Raw genomic sequence first — 14,970 nt, 5'->3', positions numbered from 1 at the left:
ATACAATACCACCACACATTTCAATTGAAGGTTGTGGACCTTGTTTATGATAAGCTGTATGTATGAAAATGCTGGTTCTTAAGACTGCTTTTGTGAGACACAACAGGACCATAAGAAGCTCTGTTCTCACACTCAGCTTTCTTTTCTCTCACCACCACAGTCAGTTTGTTGGGTCACACAGCTACTTTGGCCTAAGCAAGAAGTGTCACCTACTGTTTTTCCTCCTACCTCTTTCTATGCACTCAGGCATCTGTGCTTAACTATTTGCCATCACGGAACCTGTCTCTTGTCCCTGGCTGTCAGTGCCACGTTCCAGATGTCTTGGATCTAGATTTTCCTCTGTCAGAATATTCAGCCTCTCCTCATGACCCTCTTGCCCTCTCTTGTGAGGACACTATGCTTCCCTCTCCCTCTCCTTCTGCCTTTCTCTGGTATATTTCTCCTGCAGTGTGTAGCTGGCAACCTACGTTGGGTCACAAGAGACCAGGGAATGGGCCAGACAAACCTGGATATTTAGCAAAAACAACTTCTTCAGAGTCTACTTCAATCAGAGAAAATGCTCAAGGAAAATCACTTGAGATGTGCAAAAAAGCTTATTATGTTCTCCAAGACAGCAACACCAACAAACAGGTTCCCAAATCCTACTAAATCGGAGCTCTCAGGGCCCCTGCTTTTATTCTCTCAGAGACCTCCTCCTATTTACTAAAAAAAACACTCCTACTGAGACTCATCTCCTTTGATGTAATTTGTAGCCCTAGACTCTGCCGCCTCCCTCTGATCATAGCAACAAACCCGACAGCTCTTTCTGATCAGGGCCATCGGCCCAACAGCCTTTTCTAATGAGGGCAGTGGGCCCAGCAGCCTTTGTCTAACTAGGGCAGTTGATAGAAGATGGAGCAATGGGGCCCATGGAGAGAAGGAATGGAAAACAAATACATGATTAACAATACCTTCTCCTGCAGGGTCAGGGCAATATACAGAAGAGATATGGCAATAGAAGAGCAATGGAGCATTTATGGGTAACATTCCCTCTCCCCTTTCACCCAGTTAATATGAAGCATAAATGACTTTCTTCACACAGAGTATATGCCTCAATGAAAGTTTTAGCAAAATCCTATTCTAACTCAAACAACCAAACAATCAAATCAAATGTATGCAAGCCTTGTAGGGATCGGGGAACTTGAAATTGTCCAGGACTTGATCAGTTGAGGTTACTTAAGCACCTTGCTAGGGTTATTTAGCTACATTATTCAGAGCGATGCAAATAGTAAAACACACTTCATATCTGCTGCTAAATGGCAGCAGGCAGCAAGACACTAGCCAGTGGTAGACAATGAGCATCAAGACAATGACATTCATGTTGGGATTTAACAGCAAACCTACGCACATATATACACCACTCACAATAAGTTAGGGATATTGTTATTTACATGAGTGCTTTTCCCTATTTGGTCTGAATTTTAATGAAATAAGTAAAAGTTCCATTTGATATTACTAATAATGAATGAGAAGAAACACCATTTTCATTAGTTTAATATTTATTACCCCAAAAATTTAGACAATAGCAAGGATAGCCCCAAATAACAAAAATTGACAATGTCAGTAGCGGGTGTTTCCACCATTTGCTGCAATGACAGCTTGACAGCGACGTGTCATGCTCCTCACTAGCCTCATGATGTTGTTCTGAGGCAATGCGTTCCACTCCTCCACAAGTGCTACACGCAGTTCTGCCAGGTCATGTGGGGGTGGGGTACGATCATCCAGTCTCTGCTTCAGCTGGTCCCAGACGTGCTCTATGGGGTTCAGGTCAGGGGACATTGCTGGCCATACCATATGAAGCACTCCGACTTCCTGAAGTCGAGCTGTGACAATTCTGGCACGATGTGGTGGAGCATTATCATCCATGAACAGAAAGTTGGGGGTGTGCTGGCGGAATTGGGGGATGATGATGGGTTCTATGATGTCTCTAAGGTAAGAACGTGCAGTGACTGAGCCATCTAAAATAACCAAATCTGTTTTGCGCTGACTGGTGATGCCTGCCCAGACTGTTGCGCCTCCTCCACCAAAGGGAACCCTGGGGACCATGTTGACCTCGGCGTATCGCTCACCTCGCCTTCTCCAGCAACGCTAAGGACCATCATTTCTGTACAAGGTGACCCGACACTCATCAGTGAACAGGACGGTAGACCACTGCTGCATTGTCCAGGTCACATGGTCTTGTGCCCACTGAAAACGTTCACGGCGGTGTCTTGGTGTCAGTGGAGTCACCTGCAACGGTCGTCTGGCATTCAAGCAAAAGCGGTGGAGTCGGTTTCGAATGGTTTGTCTGGAAACCCTAGTACCCCTCACATCTCGTAACTGGGCCTGCAGCTGTGTGGCAGTTGCATAACGATGTCTGAGTGCATAGGTCCTTAGGTACTGGTCATCGTTGCGGTCTGTCACTCGTGGGGCCCCACTCCTGGGTCTGTCAAGAATAACAATAATTTTGTGATTGGTTGATGTGGTGCCTTTTCCCACTAATAGGAAAGGGGGTGTTACGTGTTTTTTTGCTTGCAAACTCTTCCTGCTTGTGGACACTTTAGTGAGAAAAGCCAGTTTTTACCGATTCTTCCCGCACCAAACGTGCACCAAATGTGACGACAGTATTAGCAAAAAAGAGTATCGTAAATCTGGTTTTACTTGGCCTATCAACACAATTTAAAGACTGGTATATAGTTTGAAGGCACACAAGTTGAAACGGAGACTCACTGAGGCTGCACTTCGCTGATACGTCATCTTGAATCGGTCACGTGATTTGGACGCATCGGCGTGTCTGTCGACCCGAGAGGGTTAAAGTTTAAATGAAGTTTGTGACGAAAACTCCACCTGCTGCAATTGCTGCCTCCCCTGTTACCCTTATACTGTCTGGTTTCCTGGTGTCACCTGCCCCTTTCTGTGGTGTCTCTGATTCCTGTAGGGCAGTAACGTGTTCCCCATCTGGCCCAGACTGAGCTTCCCCCCTGACTGGTCATGGGCCGGGGAACAGGACCCCTAAAATAGGGTGTTTGCATCGGTCGACTCATAGGCATTTCATGCAGGGTTAGATGTGTGGTTCTGTTAGCTTGTGGTCTCATAGAGATTAGTGCCAAGGATTGGGCATCCACCCGGTTTAGATTGTTCCAACTATGTTACCATCTTTATTAGTTTAGATTTCAAGGTGCAATTGGCTCGCTGAACTTCTCCTTGCGACTGGGGATGATACACATACCCAGACTTCTGCTTTATGTTTTCATCATTGCCTGTATGACCTGTGACACAAAATGTCCCCCTTTGTCTGACATCACAGAATCGGGCAAACCAAATTGTGGATAGATCTTTTTGCACAGAAACTTTGCTACCGGTTTAAGATTTTGGTGCTGTGTTGGTATCAGGGCTGGAGCATCCATCTGCTGAACCTTCACTACACGACCAGGATATATTTCATTTTCCTCACCCATGTCTCTGCTCCCATATCTACATAATTCATCATGAGATGTCTTAATGGGTCACCTGATGGTTGAATGTACATCAGTGGGGCTGAAAAACGTTTTCTGGTGTTATAGTGTGCATATGTTTTGCACTCACTTAGTACTCTACTTTAGCTGCCATGAATGGTGATGACCATAGAGCTTTATGCTTTCGTATAATGGCCGACCTCAGTTCCCTGGTCCCTGGTCAGTGGCACAGTCAACATCAGTTTCTGGTTCCCTGTCGGCAGCATGGCTGACTCCAGCCCCTGTTCCTCTGTCGGTGGTCTGGCCAACCCCAGCCACTGTTTCTCCGTAGGCACCCCAGTCAACACCATCCCAGCCTCTCAAGGGCTTCGTCCTCAAGAGGCCTCTGCTTTCACTGCCAGCCTCCTACTTAGCTTAGGGCGCCCTCACCATTGGCTTACTGGTTGCCCCCCTGATTCACTCTGCCCCTCGGCCCAACCTCTTGGTTACCCCTGAGACTTCCGCTGCTCTTTACCCCTGCCCCCTGGTACCCTTGAGTTTGAGTCAAAGATGAGGCTTTTTGAAATGCAAAGGCTGCAGCAGCTAGTACCTGGTAGTAGGGTGGCAGTTCAGATTCAATGCCATTGGCTTTTTATAGCACCCTGATCTTTCTGCAACATAAAGATGGAATGGTTTGGTATAATCTAGGTTTCCCTAATAAGTGCTTGGAAGGCACCTTCCGCCTTCTATGTCCATGACAGTTGGGCCAAATTGTTAGTTTGTCCTGCTGTCCTTATTAGGGCTCTCGGTGGTGCGGGTTTGAGGTCATAATCACATTTCAGTGGAAGACTTTACCCTTTTGTCCTAAAGGAAAGAGAGCAATTGTTTAACTGTCTGTGGCTGTAAAGCTAGAAATACATTTTCAACTGTGCAGTGCTGAATGATCATTACAGAATCATGGAGTGAACATTGATGTACTGTATGTCAGCAGAAGCTAGCACTAATACACCCAAATAAGGATGACTGAAATAAGTATGACAGAGCACACAGACAAAGAAAAATGCAAAAATACAAAAACAACAACATATAAAAAAATCCCTCCCCAATCACTGTCCAAGACATAGTACACGCCCACTGCCACAAGCTCACTGCACCCAATGGTCAAGCCTTTACAGGGTCTGGAATGCATTTAGGAAAGGACCACACACTTTCTTGAATTTCCCATCCAACTAATTTTCTCCAGTTTTAAGCAGGGCATGATATTTTCCAGCCATTGTGTGTGAGTTCGAGGGGAGGCTTCCCTCCATCTGAGCAGAATCACTCATCAAGCTAGAAGGCAGGCAAAGGATAAGGCACATTTTTTTGCTGTAGTAAGCACCTCCTCACTTTTCATAATGCCAAACAGAGCGATCATAGGGTTTGGTTTTAATCTGATGTCCAACACCTGAGAAAGTGTATGAAAGATTTCCCTCCAATATTTGTTAAGGCAAGAGCAGGACCAGTACATGTGTATGAAACCAGGATACATAAAAGATCGTTTTGCTTTATGAGCCCTTTGTACCATTTTGATTTAAGCAGTGACATGAACAGAAGGAGGTTGAAGTCCTCCTCCCATGCTGTTCTAAGCTTATCTGTGGAGATATGCCTAAGGTCCAACATCATGCTATATAGGACCGAAATGATCTTTTTTTAAAAAGTTGATTTAAGGAAAGGAATGTATCGTCAGCGGTCAGTTGGTATGGAAGGGCCAAACCGCTGAGAGAGAACAAAATGCCTTGCTTGATGATACCTGAAAGATTTAGGAAGACTGAATTTTTTCACCCAACTGCTCAAAAGATGCCAAGCTGTTGTCTATGAACGGTATATAAAGACGGTTTGATGCAATGGGGCTTAGGAGAGAGAAACTGTGGAATCCAAAATACTTTCTAAATTGGCCAATATTATGAGAGAACATTTAACCACATGGATTTGAGTGTGGGGAGTGGGCGTGAGGATCCAAGAAATGCAAGAGTTGACAAATTATCATCAGACTGTAGCTCCATTGCTACCCAGTCAGTACAGTCAGGTTGGCTATAGCAGAAAGACCAAAACTTGTTGTTCTCTATTTTAAAAGGCAAATTGGTAAGGTCCAGAGCTTGTGTCTCATTGTAGATAGGAAAGAGCTTGCTTTTGTTGAGATTAAATTTATAACCTGAAAGTTTACCAAACTGACTGAGCAGCAACAGAGCAGGGGGCAATGAGGAAGTTGGCAAGAAATTAAAAGCAAAAGGTTGTCACCATAAAGTGAGATCCTGTGCTCAGTGTCACCCCTCATGGTGCCAGATATATCCATGCCAGTGCAGAGTGCTGTGGCAAGCGGCTCGATGGCCATATTGAAAAGCATGGGGCCCAGGGGGCACCGCTGGCGGGTTCTGCAATGTAAGCTGAGAGGTGTTGACCATTGTGTATTAGTACATATTGAAGCTGTGGGGTGTGAATAGAGTAATATAATCCATGTAGTAAAGTTTGGACCAAAACCAAACGAAAGCTGTCCTGCACAGCAAAAAAAGTACGCCCATTTGACCTGGTTAGATGCTTTCTCTGCATCATGAGAAACAACACACTCAGGGACATCTTCAGTAGTCTTATTGTGAAAGAGGATTGTCTGAAGAAGCCAGTTTGATCTTTGGATATGATTGCAGGACCTTTGCTAAAATTTTGGCATCCATGTTTAGGAGGGATATAGGCCTGTAGGAGGTGCATTCAATCAGGTCTTTACCTTTTTTGGCAATAAAGATGACACAGGCCTCAGTGAATGATGGAGGAAGGGAACCTTACCTGTGAGATTCAAAGAGAATTGAATATAACAATGGGGAGAGCAGCAGAGAAAATCTCTTAAAATTCGGGGGAAGTGGTCGAGACCCGGACACTTCCCTGTCTTGTTGAGGAAATGGCTGAAGCTATTTCTGCCTGGGATATAGGTTCCCCTAATCTCTTCCTTAGATCTAATAAAATAATAGGAATACTGAGACGACTTAGAAAGTCAGAGATTGCATTATAATCAGCCTGAGATTCCGAGGTGTATAGCTGGATGTAGAAGTCCCTGAACAATTCATTAATTTGTAATTGATCTGCAGTAATAAGGCCAATTGGCAACTGGATCTTGGAAATATTTTGTTTGGCTTTATAGCCTTTGAGTTGGTTGGCTAATAATTTGTCAGATTTATCTCAATATATGTAAAACATGGCTTTACTTTTTAAAAGTGATGGGTGAAAGTGAAAGTGAAAGTGGTGAGCAGGTTGAACTTAGACTTAAGTTCAAAACTTTTTTGTACAAGTCTGGGCACTTAGTATTGGCATATTGTCTGTCCATCTCTCCGATTTGGTGGGCAAGGTCCAATCGCTTTATATGAGATTTTTCCTTCATTTGAGCGGTATAGGCTATAATCTGTCCCCAGAGAGAAGCCTTGAGGGCATCCCACACAGTAAGACAAGAAACATCTGGAGACATATTAGTCATCAGAAAAAAAAATTTCCTCATGCATGATTTTGACAAAATTAGCATCCGACAAAACAAAGTTGAATTAAATTGCCTCTGCATGTCCATTTGGGGGAGGTCAGGAAGGGACATGGTCAAGACAATAGGGGTGTGGTCAGAAATGACAATACTCAGGGAAATAAATTGGTTATCAATAAGAAATGTGTAATGGACGTGCGGAAAAAAAGAGTATTCCTCGTCGGATGGATCCAAAGAGCGCCACACATCGGAGACACCATAGTCAGAAAGAGAAGCTTGAATTCAACAGGCCGGCTTGCTCGTTGTTAGTGGAAGATCTGTTCAAAACTGTATGAGAGAATAGCCAATGTATTAAGATCTTAAGCAATAAAAACAACCTACGACATCCACATTAGGACCGTAACATTTACGAGTACTACCACTGTTATATAATTTACCCCAAACAATCACATAACGACTAAACCTGTTAGAGAACGTATTATTCAGCTCAAAGGAAATATGATGAGGATTGAAACACCTCTGGCTTTGGCTTGAAAAGAGGACTGAAACCCCTGACCCGACCATCATGACAGCAGACAGTTATTATCTGAGCTATGAATATGGGTTTTTTTGTAGGAAAGCTATTTCTGTTTTCAGTTGTTTTAGATGCGAGAAGACCTTTCTTCATTTAACAGGGTGGTTTAGACCCTTAACATTCCAACTAAATAAGCCCTGGTGTTTATTGATACTCCTTTACAAAGAAGATTAGGACGTGAGAACAGTGAACCAAGCAATACACTTAGAGATCGGGTGTGACTAGTGCACTGCACTAGATTTCAAAAAGTTATTAAATACTTGCTGGCAGTGACATTTCCCCCCAGCCATCCTCCCCAATCAAGACAGCTCCTAGAAAAAATTAAAACTGCAAGCAGTGATGAACGGGCCCTCGCAGTCCGCGCGTGTCGGGCTGCGGCGTTGTCGGACTGCGTGCTCACCTGTTACAAGCATGTCATGATGGGGAGAAACAAGCAGTGAACGTCATGTCAATCAAATGATGTTTGTCCAGTGGGTGGCGCTATGGATATGACACAATATTGATGCACAGATCTATTCATGGCGACTCCCTCTAGATTCCTGAGAGATTTGGCCGAGATAGGAAATTGTATCAAGAAGTTATTAGGACTCGATGCTTCATGACGAAGGATTTTTATTACTCCCGCCACGGCCAGCTGGTATGACGTAGGATAAAGATTTCCATAACTTTTCATCTTCAAGGTCAGAGGATCATACTGAGTGACTGTGAAGTCGGTGGTGTTACATCTGTAGGAGGAGATAATTTAAGTTCGAAGATTGGCAATATTTCAAAATGGCGGCCAAAATCAAAATGGCCGACTTAGTATTGATGCTGAGATGTATTCGGGACGACAGCCTCTACACTTATGAGCAGTTTGGTGTGGATCGGAAATTGTATGTTGAAGTTATAAAGCCTTGATGCTTGACGGCGAGGGAAAAAATGGTTTCCACTGTCCCGCCCACTAGAGTATGTCGCAGCTGAAAGATTTCCATAACTTTTGTTCTTCAAGGCATGAAGATGATAATTGAGTTAATGTGAAGACTGTGGTGTTTAAGCTCTAGGACAAGATAGTTTTCAAAGTAGGCATGAATTGGACAAAAATGCCACCACACATCAAAATGGCTGACTTCCTGTTGGAGTGACGGTATCGGTCCAAGAGGGTTTTTTATGTGTCTGGTCTTGAGGAATCTGCGTACTAAATTTCGTTCTTCTACGCACTTGTGGGAGGCGGGGCATCACAATAGGGGGCGCTACAGAGCCCGCAGGTCATGACCACATCCCATGACAACACAGATCTGTTCAGGGCAACTCCCTCTGCATTCCTGAGAGATTTGGCCGAGATAGGAAATTGTATGAAGAAGTTATGAGGACATGATGGTTTACGGCAAAGGATTTGAATTGACCGCTCCACCGCAACCAGCAGGTACGACGTAGGATAAAGATTTCCATAACTTATCATCTTCAAGGTCAGAGGATGATACTGAGTGACTGTGAAGTCGGTGGTGTTACGTCTGTAGGAGGAGATAATTTAAGTAAGAAGATTACGAAGATTTCAAAATGGCCGACTTAGTATTGATGCAGAGATGTATTCGGGGTGACAGTCTCTACACTTATGAGCAGTTTGGTGTGGATAGGAAGTTGTATGTTGAAGTTATAAAGCCTCGATGCTTGACGGCGAGGGAAAAAAATGGTTTCCACTGTCCCGCCCACTAGAGTATGTCGCAGCTGAAAGATTTCCATAACTTTTGTTCTTCAAGGCATGAAGATGATAATTGAGTTGATTTGAAGACTGGTGTTTAAGCTCTAGGACAAGATAGTTTTCAAAGTAGGCATGAATTTGGGAAAAATGCCGCCACACATCAAAATGGCTGACTTCCTGTTGGAGTGACAGTATGGGCCCCCAGACTTTTTTGTGCGTCTGGTCATGAGGAATCTGCGTACTGAATTTCGTTTGTCTACACGCATGTGGAAGGCAGGGAAGAATATTAGGGGGCGCTACAGAGCCTGCAGGTCATGACCACGCCCAGTGACAATGCAGGATCGTAATTTTCGCCGGATGTGACGTATATTCCAAATTTGGTGAGTTTTTGGGTATGTTCAGGCATCCAAAACTGCAGTCAAACTTGGAGAAGAAAATTTCTTTCCTTCCAATTACAATAGGGACCTCGCAGGTCTACCTGCTCGGGCCCTAAAAAGCAGCAAGGTCTTCAAAACACACATTATTCAATAACACCTCTTCCTGACTCACACTAAACTAACGATTGCTCCTGTATCATAAACATAATCAGATTCAGCACCTCAACAACCACATGTAAGCTTAAGCAAACAGCCCTTCCCAAAATAAAACTTAGAAAACCAAATATGAGCTTTGAAACATGATCCCAGATAACATATAATGTATACAAATTCAGGGCCTTAATAGTGTGAAGTTAAAGTTGTCACTTTAAATTATTAATTTAACGCGATATTAATAACACTCTCAAAAAGACCAGGCAATACATGAAAACAGAACCAATTAAAGAAGATAAAAGGGAAAAAAAAGATCAGTATTACGTTCAATGTTTGTGCAAAGTGTCAGAACAACATGAGAATTGCTTGTAAACATTTATAAAAGTCTGTGGAAGTTGTCTGACAAGGGGAGCAGCGCAAAAATAACACGTACAAACTGCAGGATTGAACATGTTCACCTGTGTAACACCGTCGCGCTGACCTTGCAGAAAGGCAGGAAGTGACGCCGGGATCAAAAAGTGGCCAAAGGTATGTCAATTGCTGCTCAGCAACATATACCGATCCCTGGACTGATATACCGGTCTTTGCAATGGTATGCCATTGTTAATCAGCTGGTATTCTACCAACACATGATGCTTGAATTTGTGCCGCTTGAGACAAACTGTTTGGCTCACAGCTTATAGTATATTTTGAATCCTTCATTCTCACCCCACTTTTATGATGTGTTACGATGTGTTACAATGTGTCAGAGAGTAGAGTTGCAAGGACATTTATTGAGGTTTCACAGGGGTCATGCAGGTGAGAGTAGTGAGAGGCTCTCTGGCTGGAGACTCCGTTGAAGAGGAGGGGCAAAACAGGCAAAACAAAGCAAGGTTGGATTTCTTGGGGATATGCACAAAGAACAACAAGAGAAAACTCTCAAAGCGATTAGCACTAGCAGGAGCCATGTACCAAACAGTACTGATGAAATCATCTGGCTTCAGGTAGCGTGAAGACCAGGGCTTATCAGCAGGCGCTGATTGCCAGTCTGCTGCAGGTGTGTGTGACAGCAGCTCCTGGTGAAGGGAAACCCCACCCAGCCTCTCAGTGCACCTCTGCAGGCGCAGAAACCAAAACACCCAAAACACAAATCCAAGCATGACTGACTGTGACATTATGACTCTTCATACTCTACTCTTCAGGTGCACATTCAAATATATTTGAGCCAGCAATTCAGTTTCATTATTCACATATTCTTCGCAATTTCCAAAGATTTTACAGTCAGCAATGCACAGTTGGTCACATCTTTTTAACAGCCACCATTTTCAACTGCAAGCTCTTCACATCTTGCCATCTCTAGTTTGAGTATGTTTTACTGCTGTACTCCACCGCATGTGGTGAAGACTAGCAACAGCCACAACAACTGTGCAGCCATGCAGTCCTCAGACATACACTGCTAACAAGAGTTGATGGAAAATGTTAACTTGTTTGAAGCTAACCCAGACATCCAAGCCAATGTTCAGCCTTGCGGTTCAGCTCCCAAATACTCCTGTGAAACCTCCAACAAAAAAGTGTGAGAGCAGAGAAAATGCTGAAATCCTGGAAGCAAAATTTCTAGCATAAAAAAATCACAATACACTCTACCTCAAAACAGATGGAGAAGCTATCCTTGACAGTCCAGCAGCTTACTCTAGATGTTAACCAACAGAAACAAACCCTAGAAACTATGAAAAATGATAAATAAATAAATTATCAGTAAACATGACTCTGAAAGGCAGATATCACTAAATGTCAGCTTTACAGCTGCAAGTGGTCTCTGAAGAATCATGGCATATGAAAGGAAGATGTAGAAGACATCAGGAGCAGGATCATTGATATCTGAGGAAAAGTGGCTCCAAAAATCTGGACAGTCTGAAAGAGGGGGTCAACAACATCCATCGCATCGGGCAACGCAACGAGATGGCTTAAACAGATCAACCATCATCCTGTTTGCCATGACACAACATCGTGATACTGTGTGGAAGGAGAATAAAGGCTCAAAGTTTTTCTGGACAACCATCTTAGGATCACCGAAGCACTGTCTCTAGAGGAGACAGCTGCAAGAGAGATGCTTTGGCCCATAGTGAAGAAAGCAAGATAAGAGGGGAAGAAGGCTTCTTTCCGTGGCCCGTTCGTCATCATAAATGGGGGAAAAGATTTACTGTTCAGAGTTAACTTGAGTTCTCTTGGTTATAACTCAGCTGAGTAATGCTATGCTAACTCATCACTGCTTATATAAGCTGTAATTGTTCACCTTTTAAGGGGGCTTTTCTGCTGGGGGTTGTTTCAGGTTCTTGAAAATGTTTCAACTTTCATCCAAGAGGCTTGGATAGAATTGAACTAACAGATTTGAAGTGTAACAACAAGCATTCGGTAGAATTTTGACAGAAATAATAAAGCTGTTCCTAGAGCAAAGTTTTTCTGGAGATGTAAGCTTGAGAGCACAAACTGGAGAAGGGCTTGGCGTTTACCTTACAGAGACTGTATTTAAAACAAGCCTGAATAAGTAGTTTGTTACCATAATAATCCATATAGAAGCAATCTTGAATATGTGATATACATACAACAGAAATTCTCCAGATCCCTTGCCAAATTTCCAGTTTTTTTTTAACAACTAAACTCATCACTTAAGTTAATAAATAACATAAAATGTAATTCATTTATGAGTAAAAAACCAACCTTTTACCATGACCTCTGACTAATAATATCTCTATTATTCTATATCTATGCATTTATCATCAGGTGTATCACACACAAACACACACACACACACACGCACACGCACACGCACACACACACACACGACCAGAATAGGCCTACCAGAGAGCAGAATAGGCCTACCTCATAGGGGTGTTGGTGATAAATAGCTTAATGAATTTAAATGTGGACCAAGAAATATGTTTCAATTTGGATTACAGAGAGTTTTGATTGGGTGTGTTACTGGGACTTTATGCAGTCCAGGGTATAATTGGCCATTTTGACTATTTTTGATTTTACCATTATATTTCACCTTAAAAACTATTTACCTTGCCTTGTTTGGTGTCATTATTTTCAGCACAACTTCACATGTGTGACTGTACAGTTATTTTTTCCTTTTGACACACATCTCTCAACTCTCTCACCGTCACTGTCGGTCCCTCCACAACTTCCTCCTGTCCCCCAGCAACCAAATCACGTGTCTTGACATATAATTTTGTGATTGGCTGGTGTGGTGCCTTTTTCCACCAATAGGAACGTGTTTTTTCTGCTTGCCGACACTTTCGTGAGAGAAGTCCGTTTTGATCGTCTGTTCCTGCACCAAACGCGCACCAAACGCCCAGCAAACGTGACGGTAATGTTAACGAAAAAGCATGCCATACATTATTTATCATAAGTCCGGTTTTACTTGGCCTCTCAACACAATTTAAAAACTGGTACACAGCTTGAAGGCTGCTCCAACACCTAAGTCGGACCGAGACTCACTGAGGCTCCGTCTTGCTGCTACGTCATCTCAAATAGGTCACGTAATTTTGACGTGTTGGCGCGTCAATCGACCTCAGAGAGTTGCACAAATATAACTTTAACCTCACAACCTCAGAACAGACAAAGTTGTGCGCCCCCCTGTGATCTCCCAGGTTGGGAACCACTGCTCTATGTAACCTTATTTTCGCTTAAATTTGATTGTACGTGCTAATGTTTGAGTTACCTGTACTCGCTGTAAACTGGTCTTTCAAAGGCAAGGCAAGTTTATTTGTATAGCACAATTCAGACACAAGGCAACTCAAAGTGCTTTACAGGCACACACAAATTACATTAAAAGACATAAAAATGTCATTTAAAAGACATTAAAAATTGCATTAAAAAACATTAAAAATAGCATTTTAATACCAGTTAAAACATTAAGAAACAAACATCAAAACAAGTAGGCAAAAATAGAAAAGCTTTAAAAGAAACAAGACTGTAGAGTCAGAGTCATAATGCAGTTCAAAGACTTGAATTGCTTCAGTTAAAAGCAGTGGCAAAAAGAAATGTTTTAAGTCTTGATTTAAAAGAGGTGAGTCGGTGAGAGGTGAGAAGACCTGCAATTTTCAGGAAGTTTGTTCCAAATATGTGGCGCATAGTAACTGAAAGCTGCTTCTCCGTGTTTACTTCTGACTCTGGGGACTGAAAGCAGACCGGTACCTGGCAATCTCAGAGGTCTGGATGGTTCATAACGCGGCAGCAGATCAGAAATGTACTTTAGCCCGAAACCATTCAGTGCTTTATAAACCAACAACAGGACTTTGAAATCTATTCTTTGCTAGACAGGAAGCCAGTGTAAAGATCTAAGAACTGGAGAAATGTGATCTACATTTTTGGTTCTTGTTAGGACTCGAGCAGCAGCGTTCTGAATCAGCTGCAACTGTCTGATGGAGTTTTTAGGGAGTCCTGTAAGGACACAATTACAGTAGTCGAGTCTGCTGAAGATAAATGCGTGAACAAGTTTCCCCAAATCCTGCAGAGACATAAGCCCTCTTATCCTGGATATATTCTTAAGGTGATAGTAGGCTGACTTTGTAACTGTCTTAATATGGCTGCTGAAATTCATGTCCGAGTCCATAATTACACCGAGGTTTCTGGCTTGGTCTGTAGTTTTCAACATTACAGACTGTAGCTGAGCACAGACTTTAAGTCGTTCTTCCTTGGATCCAAAAACAATTATTTCAGTCTTATCTTTGTTTAACTGAAGAAAAACTCTTGCACATCCAATCACTGATTTGTTCAATGCATCTACTCAGGGTATGTATGCGATTATAGTCCCCTGGTGATATGGTTATATAAATTTTTGTGTCATCTGCATAACTATGGTATGCATTTTTCAAAACAAAAAAGGTTGTTTTTAAAAGTGAAGCCCTTAGTATCATAATTATTATTAACTTGTGAGAGCCATTCAGGGTGTGTGTGCAGTGTGTTGTAATGTGTTGATGTGTGATATTTAAGCAGAAATAAGACTCCAGTTTGACTTTGATTCTATTTCTGGAAGTGGTATTGCAGCAATTACCTCAGTTAGAAATGACAATGAATTGATAACATGGGTCTAGCTGAAGAAAACAAATCATCAGCACAAAATGACGAATTCATTAAAAAGATAGTGTACGTTCTCTTAAATGACTTGACACACATTTAAATCAGAGATAGTTTTCAGTTAAATCAAATTACAATAGTACAAAATTATAACAAAATATGGACAATAGCTAAATACA

The sequence above is a fragment of the Sparus aurata genome, chromosome 15 (assembly GCF_900880675.1).
Source record: "Sparus aurata chromosome 15, fSpaAur1.1, whole genome shotgun sequence".
NCBI lineage: Eukaryota > Metazoa > Chordata > Actinopteri > Spariformes > Sparidae > Sparus > Sparus aurata.
Note: the sequence above shows the minus strand (reverse complement) of the source record.